Source organism: Neolamprologus multifasciatus, chromosome 13 (assembly GCF_963576455.1).
Source record: "Neolamprologus multifasciatus chromosome 13, fNeoMul1.2, whole genome shotgun sequence".
In the NCBI taxonomy this organism is placed as follows: domain Eukaryota; kingdom Metazoa; phylum Chordata; class Actinopteri; order Cichliformes; family Cichlidae; genus Neolamprologus; species Neolamprologus multifasciatus.
Window position 1 is genome coordinate 1,846,563 of NC_140451.1, and position 6,640 is coordinate 1,853,202.

Here is a 6,640-nt window from a genome sequence, read left to right on the forward strand (position 1 = left end):
ACCTGCATTACAGAGAAAATGTGTTTTAGAAAAAGAGAACAGGAGGAACTAGAAGAATTGTAAAGTGCACACATAAGAAGCCATACTGGGAAATTGTCTTCTCTGCGTTTTCCAAAGAAGACAGTCCCAAAGCCTCCTTCACCCAGCTTATCCTGCTCCTCGAATTTTTCTTCAAAGTCCTCTACAGAGAGACAAAACAAATTGAATTTAACAGGTAAAGGAGACTTTACTCACCTAGATATTTACGCACACCCACAGCACGTGGTGTGGTAAAGGTCGGCCAAGATTTTGACCACATGTCAGAAACTGGATCAAAATTGGACTAAACTCACTTGAACTCTGACTTTGTCTGCACTTAGAACTATCACAAGACATTAAAACAAAACATCGGGCATTGATGACATCACAGGAATCTAACATTCTAATCTATGCAAACTGTCTCCATGGCTACATAATATCAAATTAAATCATAGCAAAGGAGTAAAAAGCAGGATCAGTCTTAGGGTGTATGTTACATGTTTGATGTTACATGTTTGATGTTGTCACTGTTGGTGTGACCTCATGACTCATTCATGCCATCTGAACTGTGGTGTAATTATGAGGTCACAGGGGGACGTGAATTTATTCACAAAGTTGAAAGAGAGTTTGGGTCATAACTCAAAGACACAATGATGCAGTCAAATCATTGGAATTAAATATCTGTAAATTACACGATTTAGAGGGTTCTGACATCACATCCAGTCTCTCTGTTGTGATGTCAAATATCAATGCCAGACTCGCTTCTCTGTTGTGATGTCAAATATCAATGCCAGACTCGCTTCTCTGCTGTGATGTCAAATATCAACGCCCAAACTCCACGACCAACAAATAACAGAGAACACGCAGCCAGTGACGCACCAAACACACACCACGTTTAGTGACCAATAAATCAAGCGCCACAGGTGGTGTAAATGACAGCTCAGGGATGTGTAATGATGTTGATTTTTTCTGTTCTTGTTCCTTTTTACCAAGCCGGGTTTGTTGGTCCTTGTTTCCCTCTCCTGCTGAGTTCCTCCTGACGGAGTTCATAAGCCAGTCAAAGATCTGCACGTCACAATGGACTGAGATGTCGACTTCCTCCCACCAAAAGAAAGAAAAAAGTAAAGTCGTCATGCAGCAGGAGAACAAAAAGTCATACTACAGCTACTGCACCCTCTAATTTATTAGATTCTTTCAATCATGTGTTTCATAGGGGCCTCGGAGCACTTCTGCACACTAAATGAGCTGTGCTGGAACTTACACCATCACGTAACCCATAAAGGAAATCTCTTATTCATAAAAAGAAACAAATGTTTGCTTTGATTCCTCCTTGAGAAACTGAATGTCACGGTCCTGGGTCGCTGGCTCAGTGTTTTCTGTTTTGTTTTATTAATCTTTGATTTCTTGATGTGTGATGTTAGTTCTTAGGTTTTGGTTCTGTGTCCCCGCTGTTCTGTGTTGGTACTGTGCCTCTACATAAACAGCATCATAATTTCATATTTTGTCAGCACTTCCTAGCAGTATGTAACTACACAATAAATGTCAGGGTTTGCGTGTTGAGATATGAATGGAGGACCCAAGATGAAGGCACTGCTGATGTGAGTGAGCTTTATTTATGGAGAGTGACATACAAACAAAGGCGAGGGAGGCGAGAAACAAAACTAGGAAACTGGGAAAGCTGAGAACCAGATAAGAAACCTGGACACGAGGGAATGGAGTTAAAACACGATGACAAGCAGGAAAAACAGCATGGAGGAACACAGACGGACCAGTAACGCACACAAGAGCACGAATGCTATAAATTAGTGATGGCCCGCTTGAAGCTGACGCTCCGGCGCGTGTGTCGAAAACACCAACACACCGCTTCAGAAGCACTCTGTCGATGCTCGATTCGTTTGGCCACAGTCACGTGATCAGTGACGTCCAATTGTGAATTGTGAATTCCACTCTGCAGAGTGGGCAATCATAATGAAGCAGTTCAGTTTTTCTGTAGATTCAAGCTGCTCTTCATATTTTTGACCAGCAGATGTCACCACAGAGGACTGTGTTAAAAAGCTTCCAGTAATGAATCGTTTTTCAACACAAGCTTCAGAAAGCTTTGTTTGGCCATCACTACTATAAATACACACAGAGGGAAACGAGGAAACACAGGAGGGGGACACAGCTGAGCCTAATGAATCTGACGAGACGGGTCCTTCATGTACTGTACATGATGCGGGTAGATGCTGTACGTTTATGGGCTGCAGGAGAGACACAGATTTGTGCAGCTGAGGTTGTTTGGGGTGCCTGCGTGTTCGCCTGCTGGGCCTGAGCGAGCCTCTCCACATCTGTGGCCCGGCGGTCTCTTCTCTTGCTGAGGATCTTAACGTAGTTTGCTGGGACGAGCCGGTGGTCTCACCGTCCACGCTGGCCAGGAGCCAGCCACGCACACGGGGCTGTAGCTCTAAACACGAGGGAGATAGTTGTAAACATGGGGCACGCTCACACAAAAGAAGAGCCCTCATCTGTTATTTCTAAGATAAGGAAAACAAAAATAGAAGGTTTTGGGTCAAAGCACTCAGAATCAAATGTCCTGCAGCCAGTAAAAAGCTCATCACCTTTAGGAGCGAGGTTGAGCATCTCTCCAGCTTGCATAGAAAGCTCCTCCTGAGAAGCAGCTGTAAAGTCATATTCTCCTCTGGCCACCACGTGGTCGTCCTCCTCGCTCGCCCAGTTAGTGTCTAAACCAAGCAAGGAAACTGAATGAAAGACATTCATCATTTTAACTGGTCTTAACCAAAAACAAGTCCTTCTGCTTTTCCTTACACTTGTAAAGTAACTAATGGCATATGGAGCTATGGTACCCAATTTATTTGCCACTGAGTTACACAAAGGCACATATGATGTCATACAAGCAGACTCATCTTTACACGTGTACTGCAGCCCTGAACATTACCAGCTTCAGATTCTATTATCAAACTTTGCAACAGCAGCCTTAATTACTTTGAACTCAAAACAATCAGCACCTGCAGCCACTGTCCTGTGTTGAGTACACCTCTCAAAACAACTAAATGTACTCATATGAATATGTGAGTGCTTGCTGTTCCATCTCTTCAGCCTGCTGCACAAACCTGCTGGGGGGACGTCCTCAAGGTGAGGTGTGTGTCTGTATCCTCCCAGGCTGTAGCCGCCACCGTAGCTGTAGCTGTAAGGCCTGTAGCCACCACAGATGGAGCTCCCATAGGGGCTGTAAGAGGGGAGAAGGAGCTGTTGGATGGACAGTAGGACTGCTGGACCTTATGAGGGGGCACCAGGGGCGCCATCCTGGGCAGGACAGAAGGGCTAGCAGGGGTAGAGGAGCCTGTAGCTAATCCTAAATCTGTAGATGTGTTTGGTGACAACATAAAGATAGAATATCAGTAAAATCCACCCATAATTCATTGCAACATTAATTGAGCAAAGCATTAGTTCAGAAACGTCATGGAGTCGAGCTAAACCACAAACTGAATGAACAGCTCATAGAGTGGCTCTCTTCCACAGCGTGTCCTTTGTCCTTTCTCCCTCCCCTCAACCCCAACCAGTCCTCAGAGGCTGCCCCTCCCTATACCTGCTTCTACTGGAAGTTTCTTCCAGTTAAAATGGTGTTTTTCCTTCCCACAGTCACCAAGTGCTCGCTCAAAAGGGCTTGTTTTGATCATTTCGTTTCCTCTGTATTACAATAGGGCCTCCACCTTGCAGTATAAAGTGTCTTGAGGTGACTGTTGTTGTGATTAACGCTATATAAATAAACTGAAATTGAATTGAGTCAACTCTTCCTCCTGCCTCATCTCCAGCTCTGCTACTCTTCATCTGTACAGACGGTGGAAACACACAATAAATTCACCATCAACCAGCAGCTAGCGGCAACTTTTAGCATGGGATGTTTTCTCACATGAGCTGACGTTATGAACCAGTCAACACACCTTAAATATCCTTAAATATCATTATCACAGCTCTGATTGTTCAGCTTCTCCAATCTGATGACCATATTCTCTTAACCTTAAAAAGATATGTTGATATGTCCAAAAAAGATAAAGATGTGTCAGATTTAATTCCATTTCCTCACTTAAAGTGGAAAAAAGTGTCAGGGTGGGGGGACTGATTGAACTGTGATTGTGGAATTTGCCTCACACAGGTGCGTTCACTGTTGCTTGTTTGAGAATACTGCTGTATATATACAAATGCTGACTGCATAAACAAACTGTTGTACAGATATTTTTAGAATGATCTGAATATATTAAGAAAAAGACAATAAAAAACAATGACTTGCAGCATCAAGCGGAGGACTTTAATCTTCTCTTGTTTACGAGTTTGGGGACAGGTGAGCAGAGGACTGACAGATGAAAAACACGAGCTTTCTCTAAGGGTGTTGCCTCTCCCTTAAAGACAGGCTGAGGAGTTCAGTTACTCAAAAGGGGCTCAGAGTAGAGCTGCTATTCCTACACGTTGAAGAGAGGCTGATGAGAAAAGGAGAAAGAGGCCCAGGGCAGACCTAGGACACTCTGGAGAGGCTATATCTCTCAGCTGGCCTGAGGATGTCTTGGTGTTATCCCAGAAGAAGTGGAGGAGGTGGCTGGGGAGAGGGAGATGTGGGCTTCTCTGCTTAGGCTGCTGCCCGGGTAAACCAGTCCTTGATAAGCAGAAGAAAATGGATGGATAACAATAATAAGCAGAAGAAGCTAAAAGACACAAATTTAAAATAAAACATTATTAGTTATGAATTGAAAGATATAATTATTCAGCTATATAATAACTCAGCTTATAAATATATATGTAGGCATTTTTTTGAAGGAAATTATCGGGCAAAGGAACTGAGTTTGTTGGCAAACAGCAGCTACATTTTCTTCTGAACTGACAGTTAGCAAGTACAGAACAAACAGAAATGCAATGAAAATATTTCTGCGGCTTTTATTAATTTCACTTATTAACCAGAACTGCACAAAACAAACAAAAAGGCTCAATTAACAGAAGAGAGAGAAATCTAGCGAGACACACTGACTAGGACACGGCCTCAGAGGAACAAACTAGCAGTCAGCCACTTGTACGGCTGTGCAGATAAATAATTAGTTGCTTTTTTATTCCTGGGACTTCTGATCCTCTCCAAATACACAGGGAAGTACCTGATGCAGCTAGTTTTGGGTACTACCATCACCAAGCATTTAAAAAATCTATTAGAGGATAATAAAGTGTTTTCACCAACCAGAAGAAAAACATATTTTAGCGTATAAAATAGCAGTCTCTTCCAAACAAGTCCTTTAGCATGCTGATGTTAAAAAAGATCATGTAGAGTAAGACAGGCATAGAGAACAGCACTGACTGGGAGAGGCTTTGAACAGATGACATACTCAGATCAATTCAACATATAAGACTTTAACAATGCACAAGCATCTATCAAAAACCTATTTAATCTATCATCTGTGATATTATTATATACAATTATAATGTATTGTTCATCTCCCTTAAATAAACAGGCAGCCTTAAGGTATGAAATATTCATTTGTCTACTGTTTCAGTGGCTGATAGTGCCCCACAGGCCTCAATGTGAGTTTGAAGCCATTATAATCTTCAAGTTGTTTAACGATAAACAGATTTTGAATGAAAGCCACGGAACTTCGGTAGCACAAAAAAGTCGATATTCTTTGTGTCCATATGGATCAGTCATATTACCATTATTTCCCCCTAAGGTTGCCAAAAGCACCAAGTTAATACTTGAAAAAACTGCAGCAATACACCAAAATAGAATCAATATTCTGTTTACTTGGTGACAACGCTGCTTTTAGCCTTCAATCAGAAAGCTTGAGTTGGCTAGTTTAGCATCGGGCTAACGTTTAAAGCTTTCACTTTGGGGAAGTAACTCGCATTACTGCTACTGCTGTGTAATCTTGGTTAAATTCACAGCATATTCCAGAAATTACCCTGCAATAACTAACTGTTAGAATAGCGGCACCGTATTGCATCACACTGAGTGCATTTCAATCATTTATCCCGCGAGTTTGCTAGCTAGCAAAATAATAAAAACGATTTTAAAAATTAGCATGTGTAACGTCCACACTGGAGAAAATGATTTACTAGGACTTACGCAAACTCCTCCACAGTGAAAACGTACAAATCCTTCTTGCAGACTCCTTCTTGTATTTTTCGTTTTCCAGCAAACACTCATTAAAACGGCCTCCAGGCACGTTAGTGCGCTCACCCCCGACTTTTCGGGGAGGGGGGGTCACACATTGAAACAGACTGACGTGCAGAGGTACAAGGCAGCCCAGGCAGAGAAATGTTGCTTTTAGACTTTGCCATTTTATTTCTCTATCTGATAAGAAAACTATTCAATCAGATAGTTATTTGTGGTGAATGAAATACAGTTTCAAGACGTTTTAAGCACCAAGTCCGAAATAGAAGCACTACAATATATCCAAGATTTTTCAAGGATTTCAAGCACCCGTACGAAACCTGCATATGCAGTTGATGATTGTTAAAATAAAAGAGAACATTTTCATCAATTTCTTGTTTGCTCCGAAATCTACGACATGGCTATATACAGAAAAGCTCGACATGTTATGCAAAAGAAAAAAAAATACACGAACAAAAATTCTCGTAATTGTCAGTT

The 6,640-nt window shown here is 41.9% G+C and overlaps 1 long non-coding RNA gene across 3 annotated transcripts; it reads right to left on the bottom strand.

Moving 5' to 3' along the window:
* Positions 1-305: 305 nt before the first annotated feature.
* On the bottom strand, positions 306-6,427 carry LOC146504769 (uncharacterized). Of its 3 annotated transcripts, XR_014877627.1 has the most exons (4): positions 6,116-6,421; positions 3,129-4,666; positions 2,616-2,738; positions 306-2,461 (listed from the first exon to the last, which is right to left on the bottom strand). It is a non-coding gene; the product is annotated as an uncharacterized LOC146504769 (long non-coding RNA). The 3 variants fall into 3 exon arrangements; XR_014877626.1 differs by having other exon boundaries at positions 306-2,531; positions 3,129-6,427; XR_014877624.1 differs by having other exon boundaries at positions 3,129-6,423.
* Between the last annotated feature and the right edge of the window lie 213 nt (positions 6,428-6,640).